Source organism: Dendrobates tinctorius, unplaced genomic scaffold (genome assembly GCF_039654945.1).
Source record: "Dendrobates tinctorius isolate UK_male_01 unplaced genomic scaffold, ASM3965494v1 ptg000270l, whole genome shotgun sequence".
NCBI classification, from domain to species: domain Eukaryota; kingdom Metazoa; phylum Chordata; class Amphibia; order Anura; family Dendrobatidae; genus Dendrobates; species Dendrobates tinctorius.
In genome coordinates this window covers 5571905-5586049 of record NW_027361937.1, presented here as the reverse complement: position 1 = coordinate 5586049, position 14145 = coordinate 5571905, and positions in this window count along the sequence as shown.

Below are 14145 nucleotides of genomic sequence, written 5' to 3'. Positions count from 1 at the left end.
TTTGGGAGGCAATCCCCGGATCGGAGGTTTGCAGAGATGAAAGTCTGGACTCCATAGACTTGAGGAACGACATGATCCTCGCCTGATTCTCACGAAGGAACAAAAGTTCCTTTTGGGTCGGGGTCGGGGTACCAGCGGAATCCATGGCCTGAGTATTCTGTAAGGTACACCTGGGGTGGACCCGCTAGACCGTGGCAACGAACCTCCCGGGGGCGAGCTGACCAGGTGGACCACCCCCTATACAGGGAGCATTTGGGGCAAGCCCGCGGGTAACTATTACCACGGCAGCTGGTACCCTGGAGAGTAACGACAGACAGACAACTAGAGCCGAGTTGGGGGTACAGGACTGACGGTACCGGCTTGGAGACACAGGACAGGCGGGCACGGCTGGGAGACACAGGACAGGCGGGCACGGCTGGGAGACACAGGACAGGCGGGCACGGCTGGGAGACACAGGACAAGCGGGCACGGCTGGGAGACACAGGACAGGCGGGCACGGCTTGGAGACACAGGACCTAGGAGAGAGGAAAAATGGAGAGGTGAACGAGCCACGGATGGACAGGACGCGATAGCGTGCATAGAGGGCGGCCAGAATCACTAGGGAAAAGCAGTGATACTCAGGCACTGCTGGCAGGAAGAGGCGGCCAGATATAGGGGCTAGTAGGAGGACTTCCGGGTCGTGACCTAAAGTGGAGGAGGAGCAGGCGCGCGTCCTCAGGAGGAGGAGGAGGAGCGCGCGTGCCCAGGCACAGTATGTGCGCGCGCCCGCCGAGCAGGAGGGGCGGGAGCGTGCACCCGGCGCGGTCCGGAAGACCGGACGAAGGGGACTGCCGGACAGAGAAGAGGAGCCGGGGAGGACCGAGGACGGCGGCACAGAGGGAAGCAGGATGCCGGAGGAAGGGTAAGCTGCGGCCGGGAGGAGGCAGAGAGAGGAGCGCGCGGCAGCCGCCGCGTGACACCACCATACACGGTGACACAGAGGAAGGTGCACATGACATAGAAGAGGAGGTGATGGATGACCCAGTTGTTGACCCAGATTGGCATCCATTGGGGGAAGAGGGTGTTGCTTCCAATAGCTCAGATGAGGAGCATCCACAGCAGACATCGACATCGCAACAGCTGTTATCTGGCAGGCCCGGAGCACTCCAAAGACAGGTTCCAAACATCAAAAGAGTTGCTGGACAGCTTGTCCAGAGGGTCAAAAGATCACAGCATGCTAGGCCGCAAAATGTCTGCCAAAGTAGGAAGAGTGCAGTGTGGCACTTTTTTGAACAAAATCCTCATGATCAGGCCAAGGTTATCTGTAAGAAGTGCGCAAAGACCTTTAGCCGAGGGAAAAATCTGAAAAATTTGAATACCAGTTGCATGCTTAGACATTTAACCAGCATGCACTTGCAAGCGTGGACACAACACCAAACCTCAAGTGCCACATGTGCAACAGATCACAACGAAGGTAGTCATCAACGCTACATTGTTTCCCCCACTGTAAGCACACCGGTTAGCACAGCAGCAAATGTTGAGGTGTCGTTGCAAGGCCACAGCAGTCAGGGAATCCCTCTGTTATATCAACGAAAGACTGATTCTAGGCCATCAGAAAGAACACCAACTCCATCACCATCATCAACCCTCTCTCAGTCCGCCCTGTCCACCGCTACTTCCACCATATGCAGCTCTCAAGTCCAGCTCACCCTCCCAGACACTATGAGTAGGTCAAGAAAGTACTCAGTCTCTCATCCGCGTACACTGGGTTTGAACGCCCACATTGCCAAACTAATCTCGTTTGAGATGATGCCCTTTCGGTTGGTGGAAAGCACAGCTTTCCGCGAACTCATGGCCTATGCAGTACCACGCTATGACCTACCCAGTCGCCACTTCTTCTCTCGCAAAGCCATCCCAGCCCTCCACCATCATGTGAAAGACCACATTGTCCATGCACTCAAGCAGTCAGTGAGCGGAAAGGTGCACCTCACAACTGATGCATGGTCCAGTCGGCATGGCCAGGGCCGTTACGTGTCCATCACTGCGCACTGGGTTAATGTGGTGGATGCAGGGTCCACAGGGGACAGCGGTGGTGGGACAGTGCTGCCTAGCCCACGGTATAGGAAACAGTTGGCTGTAGGCGTTCCACCCTCCTCCTCCTCCTCCTCCAGAAGCGAAAGCTCGTACACAGAGCGCAGTCGTACGAGCACTCCATCTGCAGCTGCCACTGTTGCACACGATGTGTCCCCCTATCGAGCAGCTAGTGGAAAGCGTCAGCAGGCTGTGTTGCAGATGATGTGTTTGGGCGACAGACATACCGCCGAGGTGCTGGCCGAGTACTTGAAGCGACAAACTGAGTCATGGCTGGGCAGTGTACATCTTGAGGCAGGCAAGGTAGTTAGTGATAACGGCCGTAATTTTGTGGCAGCCATAGCCCTTTCAAAACTCAGCCACATACCTTGCTTGGCTCACACCTTGAACCTGGTGGTGCAGTGCTTCCTCAAAAATTATCCGGAGTTAACAGCCCTGCTCCAGAAGGTGCGAAGACTGTGCGCGCACATCCGCCGGTCGCCTGTACACTCCGTTCATATGCAGAAGCTGCAGCGATTGCTCCACCTTCCCAACCACCGCCTCATTATCGACATTGCAACAAGGTGGAACTGGACACCTGGCCTGAATTGGCACAATATGCCTTACAGGAGCTCGCTTGCCCAGCTGCAAGTGTGCTATCGGAAAGAGTCTTCAGTGCAGCTGGATCAATCCTGATTCCTGACAGAAAAAAGGACCCGTCTGTCAACCCAAAATGTGGATGATCTAACCTTCATTAAAATGAACCATGCATGGGTTTCCAAGGATTTTGTCCCACCTTCCCCTGATGACACATAGGGTGACAGAAAAATGGCTTGCTTTGGTCCACCTCTTCCTGGGACTTGACCTATTTCGCCTTTTGCATCAGCTGAATGTCCAACATCAACATATGCCACTTTCTAAAACTCCCTAACTATGCTGCCTCCCTCCCCATGGCCGGGGTCACCACCTAGCGTACGACACCATGCGAGTGCCGTTGCCCTGGACAGGTGGGTAGGCCGACTCTTGGGCGCGGGCACTGGCACAGGGTCCCTCATAGTGCAATCAAGTGTTTCTGACGGTGGTGGTGCACACCCGCCGTCAGACACACCGCTGTACTATGAGGAGCCCAGTGCCAGTACCGACGCCCACGAGTGGGCCCCCCTTGCTTGGGCAGGGCCCCAGCATTTGCAATCTTTACCTCTCCCTGCTCCTCCGCTGTGTAATCTGGGCCGTCAAATCCATACTGTGCCTGACACCGTCTGCGCCTGCCTCCTGAGACATATATTTTGAATGTGTACACTATCCATACATGTTATCCGGGGATACGGTACCCTTTCTAACCTTTGTGCAATCACGTGCAATCCATACTGGGCCTAACACCGTCTGAGCCTGCCTCCTGAGACATATATTTTGAATGTGTACTCTATCCATACATGTTATCCGGAGATACGGTACCCTTTCTAACCTTTGTGCAATCACGTGCAATCCATACTGGGCCTAACACCGTCTGAGCCTGCCTCCTGAGACATATATTTTGAATGTGTACGCTATCCATACATGTTATCCGGGGATACGGTACCCTTTCTAACCTTTGTGCAATCACGTGCAATCCATACTGGGCCTAACACCGTCTGAGCCTGCCTCCTGAGACATATATTTTGAATGTGTACGCTATTCATACATGTTATCCGGGGATACGGTACCCTTTCTAACCTTTGTGCAATCACGTGCAATCCATACTGGGCCTAACACCGTCTGAGCCTGCCTCCTGAGACATATATTTTGAATGTGTACGCTATCCATACATGTTATCCGGGGATACGGTACCCTTTCTAACCTTTGTGCAATCACGTGCAATCCATACTGGGCCTAACACCGTCTGAGCCTGCCTCCTGAGACATATATTTTGAATGTGTACGCTATCCATACATGTTATCCAGGGATACGGTACCCTTTCTAACCTTTGTGCAATCACGTGCAATCCATACTGGGCCTAACACCGTCTGAGCCTGCCTCCTGAGACATATATTTTGAATGTGTACGCTATCCATACATGTTATCCGGGGATACGGTACCCTTTCTAACCTTTGTGCAATCACGTGCAATCCATACTGGGCCTAACACCGTCTGAGCCTATCTCCTGAGACATATATTTTGAATGTGTACGCTATCCATACATGTTATCTGGGGATACGGTACCCTTTCTAACCTTTGTGCAATCACGTGTAATCCATACTGGGCGTGAGAACGGCTGGCGAGCTGTTAAGCAAGCTACAGCACCTGTGGTTTGCACACGTAAGTTTTTCATTTTTTCAGGAATGACGGTTAGGCCTAATTCCGGAACTGCAGTTGACCTGCACTTACTGGGAAATCATTGTTCGCGGGTAATAATTGTAATCAGTGATCCCCATCACTAACGTTGTTCAGCGGGTTATCTGCACCTGTAAGCGACAAACGCTGGCCTTTTCAGTGTAGCGCACATGCAGCCACGGACATGTAAGGGCATGACACACCAGTTATTGGCCAATCTCATGTTCCAGAGCCTCACGTGTCCCTCTAGTAAGCCGGACTCGGACCGCGGGGCATGACGGAGTCTCGTTCGTTAACGGAATTAAGCTTGCAATGTGTGCATCTGTTCTGTAGCTGGCATGGTTGAGGTTTCCCAGGTGGAGTCGAATTTAACCGTAGGCTCCACTCCTGGTGGTGCCCTTCTGGACATTCCTTTAAGGTTCAGCTTTGCAACCATACTGCCCACGTAAAACAAACACTTTGCCTTCATGAACGCTGTTTGGAGGGTCATGACTCGTGGGAATAACGCCGCCCAATCAGTTAACCTGCTAGAGAGATCCTTCGTTGCTCCCAAGCATGACATCACACTCCCTAGGAGGAAGGTAATGCCACTGTGGCGACCGTACTCCTGGGGGCGACACAAGTGCACTGATGCCCAGCCACTGCTCGATGAATCTGCTGGTACATTGACCCAGACCACTACATTCCCCTCGCACGCTACACGGCCTGAATCTGACCCTGATGAAACTCAGGTTACCCTTCCCATATACAGTTCCATCTTACACGGTGACAAAGAGGAAGCTGCAGATGAAAGTGCAGGTTCGGCCCACCCGCCATCAGACACACCACCGTACTATCAGGGGCCCTGTGCCAGTGCCGTCGCCAACGAGTGGGCCCCCCCTGCTTGCTCAGGATCACAGCACTTGCAAGGTTGAAATACTGTGCAGTGAGATGGAAGATGGGGACGACGAGGAGTCCAGACTAGTACAGGGATTCCCTAGCGAGGAGACTTATTTGATTGTTTTCAATGTTGGGACAGCAATTTTTGGGGAGCACGTTACTCTGGAGAATGATAGATGGGGCCCACCATACACTGGAACATTCCAAAGGTGGACATCAGACACTGGAGCAGCATTTACAGGGCCCATTATACACTAGAGCATTAGAAATGGGGCCCATTATGTTTGGAGCATTATTTGGGCCCATAAGACAGTGGAGCTTCATCCATGGGGACCAACATATACTGTAGCATTATGTGGAGCTCATCATATACTGTTTCAAACATTATATGGGACCAATGATTCTGTATGGAGAAATAGATGGGCCTCGTCATGAGATGTAAAAAGTGAAGTATTTTTCATTGTACTATACCGCTATTTCTCTGCCGTATCGGAGCATGATCATTGATGAGTTGTGGTATGTGTTAAAGGGGCGCTCTTTCGCCCAGGGCACATGAAAACCTGCAGCCAGCCCTCCCCCCCACAACTTTAGCCAAATAACCCCCATTTTTCAGTGCGTAACTTGTATTATGAAGTTAATTAAGGTTGACAAGCTTAAGTAAGAAGAATTGATGCTTTTGGCATTCAAATGGGCACTGTAGGTATGTTTCCTGTCCTCCTCTCACTGCCGACTTTTATTCCCCATTGACTTACATTGGGTTTCGTGTTTCGGGACGACCCCGACTTTACCCTATAATCGGACGATCTTGCTCGACCCGACTTTTGGAAAAGTCGGGTTTCACGAAACGAAACGCGACCCTAAAAAACCAAAAGTCGCTCAACTCTACTAAGAATGCATTTGCATTAAAGAGATTGTAGGGGTTTGATATAGTACTAAGAAATCTCAGTGTGATATATATGTCCTTTTTTGGCAATTGGAGTACTTGTGGTACACAGTAAATCGTTCACCGCAAACAGAAGCTGACAAATGTCAAAAGATTTTCCTATCTCTACAATCTACTATATATTGTAGTGTGAAGAATATGGGGGTATTTATTGGCAGCTTACAATCCTCCTTCAGCAAGTGTAGCTATAAGAGGACACTTGGCTCAATAGGTGGTCCAGCCACACCAGCTAGTATCCAAGCTCCTACGAGATGACCTCCGACAGAGCCCATATTCTGTAACTGCTTTGTTCAATCCACATACCAGCTACATTTTCAAGATCTCAGGAACAGAGTGGAGGAAAGATATGCAGAACGGATAGTAGAATCCAGGTAGCAAAGCCATGTTTGGTCTCCAAGCGTAACGGTGGCCTGGCTGGATCTGATGGTGCCAGAACCACCGCCTACAATTTTTCCTTTCATAGGTTTTGGGAGTTTTAACTTCAAACACCCTCAGGAGGGGAATAAAGCCCCTCTTGGGGGAGCAAAAAGGGTGTTATCAACCAAACTGATAACTGGTTGTGCAAGGCCATGTGCTCTCTCTCTCTTTGTCATGCTTTCTGTTTACTTCTAAAGGGGGTCTACATCATGTAACATGCTGGAAGAAACTGAAACAGCTGTCAGCATATGCCCTCATGTGGCCGAACATCAAGATGGTAATTTACATGGTTCATCTGTTTATAACTTTGTACTATCACGTGTATTTGCATATCTGACTATTATATACTGTATTTATAATAATTGTGTATATAGTGTATTGTCTAGAGCACCCTTAAGGTGGTTAGATATATGGTTCAACCTTGGGCTGTTCTTTTATCTCTTTCCATGAATCCACACATTAGTGTTCTCTGCTTTAAATTTCCATGCTACCGGGGCTGGTTTCTGGCCCGATTATAATTCCTTTAATGGACCGAGCTTTTATTTAATGAGGAACTGGTGGCAGGCCTACCAGGCAGCGCTCGGTTTCACTGGTGCTAGTGAAAGGGGCATTTCAGCCTGTATTGGTTAAGAGTGAGTATGGTGCCACATCAGTTACTGCATGGGCCACAATCTCTCACCCCTGTGCCTCCCTGGGCCCATGTGGACAATGGGGTGTCTGTGTAGAGATGTGCTAAGCTGACCTTATTTGTTCCCAGGTGGCCCACAACATCATGTTGGTGCAAGTGAGCAGACCGTACCACATGATCCCTATGACATATATGAAATGTCTAATGGGGCAATGAGGTGAGGGTTTGTCACGTGTAGTGTTATTATTAGCAAAATAATTTCAAAAAATTAAACATACCATGGAGTTGCACTATGAAGCTGTGTAGAAAAATGAGGACCTATTTTATCTCACTGTAATCTCTATTTTCAGATCTTCCACTTTTCAGTAATGGCAGTCACAGGAGTCCATGTAACATTTAGGAGGAAATAAATTTAATGAAGTGACTTGTTAAAATGTTGTCATACTATTACAGCATAAAGATAACTAGCAGACATTTCATTTCATATATATTTAGCTCTGGCTGGGATAGCACGCGTGCGGGCTCACGCGTGCAACAGATATTAAGTGCAACGGGATCAAGTGTTTTGCAGTTAGACAATGCAGTTGGACAGGGCAGGAGACAGGTAAGGTGCATAAGTTTTTCATGCACACATGCTTCTTGGTCAGTCGTACTACATATGCATTGATCATATCAACCTGCTGCTTATTTGTCTTCACTTCTGCTTTTTAACAACTCGCCTGCCCTTTTACACATTCTGTGCACTCTCTGCATATCCACCCCTCCCTTTTCCCCTCTCCCATGTATAACTCTGAGGCTCTATTGACATTTCTTACCCACACCAAACCATCCAAAACCTCCATGCAGCACTCAAAACGTTCATACAAACCATCCCACCACCTGCTTTTTCTGTTTTTTCTCCTTTTACTAGTTGCAGGTGACATCTCCCCCAACCCTGGGCCTCCCTCCACCAGCATACGTTACTCTCCTCCAGCTGCATATAGAAACCCTGCTAATCTTATTAACATTCAGTGCAGGCCTTCTCCTATCACTTTCCAATGTGCTCTCTGGAATGCACGGTCTGTGTGTAACAAACTGACTTACATTCACGATCTTTTTCTCTCTAATTCCCTTAACCTTCTGGCTATTACAGAAACCTGGATCCAGCATTCAGACACTACCGCTGCTGCCGCTCTCTCATTTGGTGGGCTGAAATTTTCACATACCACCAGACCTGAGAACAGACAGGGTGGAGGTGTTGGTTTCCTCCTTTCATCACAATGTGCTTTCCAGGTCATCCCCCCCGGTTCCCTCACTTACATTTCCTTCCTTTGAAGTCCATGCCGTCAGACTCCTTACGAGTGGCGGTTGTTTATCGCCCTCCAGGCTCCTCCTGCCAGTTTCTAGACCACTTCGCCACCTGGCTTACTCACTTTCTATCCTGTGACATCCCCACCCTCATCATGGGAGACTTTAATATCCCCATCAATGATCCGCTCTCCCAGTCTGCCTCTCATCTTCTTTCTCTAACTTCTTCATTCGGCCTCTCACAGTTTACTAATTCTCCTACACATGAGGACGGGAATACTCTGGACCTGGTTTTCTCCCGTCCTGGCTCACTGCACGACTTTACTAACTCACCTCTCCCGCTCTTGGACCACAACCTTCTTTCCTTCTCAGTCAAGAATTGTCTCCTCACCCGGGACACCCCCACTTACCACACTTATTGGAATACACGTACCATTAATACCCAACAGCTTATGGACAATCTCCACACATCTTTAGCCCCCATCTCCACCCTCTCCTGTCCAGACAGCATTGTCACACTTCAATAATACACTGAAGAATGCCCTAGATGAAGCAGCACCTTCTATACGCAGAAAGACCTGACACAGACAACGGCAGCCCTGGCACACAACGCAAACACGCTTTCTTCAGCGCTGCTCAAGGTGTGCAGAGCGGCAGTGGAGAAAATCTCTCTTAGCAGAAGACTTCACCCACTATAAGTTCATGCTCAAAACCTATAACTCTGCCCTTCATCTGGCCAAACAATCCTACTTCACCACCCTCATCACCTCACTATCCAACAACCCAAGAAGACTTTTTGAAACCTTAAACTCCCTCCTGAAACCTAAAGTACAGGCCCCCATCACCAACCTCACCGGTGAGGATCTGGCCACTTATTTCCTAGAAAAAATCAACCACATCCATCAGGATATCTCAGCCCAATCTCCTCAGTGCCTGGATCCCCTTCCCTGCCGCACCTCATGCTCACTAGACATCTTTGAGCCTGTTTCAGAAGAAGAAGTTTCCAAGCTCCTCGCTTCTGCTCGGCCTACAACCTGCAACAGTGACCCCATTCCTTCACAGCTCCTGCAGTCTCTCTCACCAGTGGTCACCACTCACCTGACTAAAATATTTAACCTCTCTCTTTCTTCAGGTATATTTCCCTCCTCATTTAAACATGCCATCATAACCCCTTTACTTAAAAAGCCATCCCTGGACCAGAACTGCACTGCTAACTACAGACCTGTCTCTAACCTTTCCTTCATCTCTAAACTCCTGGAACGCTTGGTCCACTCCCATCTAATCCGCTATCTCTCGGATAACTCTCTTCTCGACCCCTTACAATATGGTTTCCGCTCTTTACACTCTACTGAAACTGCCCTCACTAAAGTCTCTAATGATCTAATAACAGCTAAATCAAAAGGTCATTGCTCCCTGCTGATTCTCCTGGATCTCTCTGCCACATTTGACACTGTGGATCACCAGCTCCTCCTCACTATGCTCCGCTCTATAGGCCTCAAGGACACAGCCCTCTCCTGGTTCTCCTCCTACCTCTCTGACCGCCCCTTCACTGTATCTTTTTCCGGCTCCTCTTCCTCTCCTCGTCCCCTTACTATCGGGGTCCCGCAGGGCTCAGTCCTAGGCCCCCTCCTCTTCTCTTTATACACTGCCCCTATTGGACAAACAATCAGCAGATTTGGGTTCCAGTATCATCTCTATGCCGATGACACCCAATTATACACTTCTTCCCCTGACATCACCCCTACCCTAATTCAAAATACCAAGGATTGTCTGTCTGCTGTCTCTAGCATCATGTCCTCCCTCTATCTGAAACTAAATCTCTCCAAAACTGAACTTCTTGTGTTTCTCCCCTCTACTAACCTCACTCTACCTAACATCGAAATTACCCTGGAGGGTTCAACCATAACTCCCAAGCAGCATGCCCGCTGTCTTGGGGTCATATTCGACACTGAACTTTCCTTTACTCCCTACATCCGATCACTCAGTCGCTCTTGTCACCTGCATCTTAAAAACATCTCCAGAATCCGACCTTTTCTCACCTTTGAAACTGCTAAGACTCTTACTGTCGCTCTTATTCATTCTCGTCTGGACTACTGCAACTCTCTTCTGATCGGTCTCCCTCTTACCAAACTTTCTCCTCTCCAATCCATCTTGAACGTGGCAGCCAGGGTCATATCTCTGTCCAGCCGCTTCACCGATGCCTCCATCTTGTGCCAGTCATTACACTGGCTACCTATTCGCTACATGGTCCAGTTTAAACTCATCTCTCTCACCCACAAAGCTCTCCACTGTTCTGCACCGCCTTATATCTCCTCTCTCATCTCTGTCTATCGCCCTACACGAGCCCTCCGTTCTACAAATGACCTAAGACTAACATCCCCCGTAATCCGAACCTCGCACCTCCGTCTCCAAGACTTCTCTCATGCTGCTCCAGCTCTCTAGAATGCACTTCCCCACATGATCAGACTGATACCTAGCCCTGACCTATTCAAGCACGCTTTGAAAACTCATCTCTTCAAACAAGCCTACCACATCAACTACTCAGCAAACTAACTTTGCCCTGTTCCCTCCTTCCAAATATTATTCTGAATCTGCACCCTACTATTCATCTGTCTCCACACCCTCCATGCACACGATAACTGCACTTGATACTTGTCTATTGCACTTAAACACACGGGCTGATGACCGGATCATGCAGCTTTATATGAAAATCCCTATTTATTATAATTGCCAGACCTGAATTAACAAGCACTTCTCACCTACTGTGTCCCCCCATTTCCTTGTAGATTGTAAGCTTGCGAGCAGGGACCTCACTCCTAATGTCACTGTTTGAATTGTCTTAACTTGTATTGAATTTATTGTCTGTACATGTCCCCGCTTAATTGTAAAGTGCTGCGGAATATATTGGCGCTATATAAATAAAAATTATTATTATTATAAAGATGTTGAAGAGCTGTAGGCACTACTCATCCCTGAAGATATCATTATAGTATAATGCATTTACCTGTGTTATATTTTGTTTTATATGTTCTGTGGCCTGCGGCACTTAGTTAGCTTGCAGATGAGGTTATCTATTAGGTCAGCCTATGTTGGGATGAGTTAAGTGGGTATAGAAACTCAGTTTCTGTTTGTTAGGGTACAATGGGGAAAATAAGTATTTGATACTCTGCCGATTTTGCAAGTTTTCGCAGCTACAAAAAATGGAGAGGTCTGTAATTGTTTTTGTAGGAACACCACATCTGTGAGAGACATAATCTATAAATAAAAAACAGAAAATCACATTGAATAATTTTTACATCATTAATTTGCATTTGATTGAATGAAATAAGTATTTGATACAATAGGAAAACATAACTTAATATTTGGTCCAGAAACCTTTGATTGCAATTACAGAGGTCAGACGTTTCCTGTAGCTCTTCACAAAGTTTGCACACAATGCAGCAGGGATTTTGGCCCCCTCCTCCATACAGATCATCTCCAGATCTTTCAGGTTTCGGGGCTGTTTCTGAGCAACATTGAGTTTCAGCTCCCTCCAAAGATTTAATATTGGGTTAATTTCTTAAGATTGGCTAGGCCTCTCCGGCACCTTGAAATGCTTCTTACAAAGCCACTCTTTAGTTGCCCTGGCTGTGTGTTTTGGGTCAGTGTCATGCTGAGAGACTAAGCCACGATCCATCTTCATTGCTCTTACTGAGGAAGGAGGTTGTTGACCAAAATATCCATCCTCCTATCAATGTGGTGCTGTAATCCTGTCACCTTTGCAGATAAGCAACCCCAAAATATGATGTTTCCCCCACTATGCTTCACAGTGTGGACGATGTTTTTGGGGTTGTAGTCATCTTTCTTCCTTCTCCAAACCATGGTGAGTGGAGTTGATACCATAAAGTTCTGATTTGGTCTCATCTGACCATATGACCTTCTTCCATGCCTCCTCTGGATCATCCAGATGGTCATTGCTGAACTCTAAACGGGACTGGACATGTTCTGGTGTGAGCAGGGGGACCTTGCATGCCCTGCAGGATTTTAATCCCTGACAGTGTAGTTTGTTACTAATGGTGAAGTTTGAGACTATGATCCCAGCTCTCTTCTGGTCATTGACCAGATCCTCCCGTTTAGTTCTGGGATGATTCCTGACCTTTCTCATAATCATCCTTACCCCACAAGGTGAGATCTTGCATGGAGCCCCAGACTGAGAAAGATTGACAGTCATCTTATTTTTCTTATATTTTTCTAAATTCTCACCAAATTGCTTGCTTGTTGTCCTGTAGCCCATCCTATCCTTGTGTAGGTTTACAATTTTGTCCCTGGTGTTCTTAGACAGTTCTTTGGTCTTGGCCATGGTGGAGATGTTGGAGTGTGATTGAGTGTGTGGACAGGTGTCTTTTATAAAGGTAACGAGTTCAAACAGGTGCAATTAATACAGGTAATGAGTGCAGAATAGGAGGGCTTCATTAGAAAAACTGACAGATCTGTGAGAGCCAGAATTCTTGACGGTTGGTAAGTGATCAAATACTTATTTCATGCAATAAAATGCAATTTAATTATGTTAAAATCATAAAATGTGAATTTCTGTTTTTTTATTTTTAGATTTTGTCTCTCACAGTTGAAGTGTACCTACGATAAAAATTACAGACTTCACCATTCTTTGTAGGTGGGAAAACTTGCAAAATCGGCAGAAGATTAAATACTTATTTTCCCCACTGTATGTGCACATGATCAGTAAATTATGTGGATTGGATGCTGCGTACTTGTGCAGAGCCCAATCCACAGCATCCAGATGTTACAGCATAGTGGATGGGATTTCAAGAAATCCTATGCCCACTATGAATCCAGAGACACTTGAGGCTCACCGGAAGAGGCAGACATGCGGCGTGTCTCTCCAGACCGCAGCATGTCTATCTTGCGGAGACTCGAGTCTCCACAAGATAAATTTCACTCGTACAATGTATTGGAGTCAGTGAATCCGCACGGTTCAATGAACACATGCGGATACACTGGAGTTCAATAGACGGCAGCGCTTTGGACATAGCAGACATACGGTGCTTTCAAAGCGCTTCCACTTCCGGATCGTGTGCACATAACCTTAATTGTTGAAAAGTACTGAAAGGAAAAGGAACCAGTGTTGGCAGAGTAGCATTGATTAAGGGTGTTGTGTTTGGAAAAGAGAGAAGACCATATTCAGGTAGCAAGTTCTGAAGTAACAAGTATCAAGTGGCAGTAGTAATCCTTTATAGCAGGCAAGTGAGTTGCCTACAGCAAGCATTATCTGCATTACGTTAGAAAGTTCGAGTGCAGCCAGATCAAAGGGTCAAAGCAAAGACTGGCCAGGCTGAATATATTATCTCCTAAGGATTTGCAGTAAGTTTAATCCCTTTCTGACATCGGGCGTAAATTTACACTGATGTCGGAATCCCTTCCTTTGATGTGGGCTCCGGTGATGAGCCCACATCTTTGCCAGCACATGACAGCTGTTTTGAACAGCTGACATGTGCCCTGAACAGCCGTAGGTGGAACCGCGATCCACCCACAGCTATTAACCCATTAAATGCCACTTTCAAACCCTCTCAGCGGCATTTAAGGACCCTTTCACATATCAGTTTTTGGCCATCGGTCGCAATCCGTCGTTTTTTTG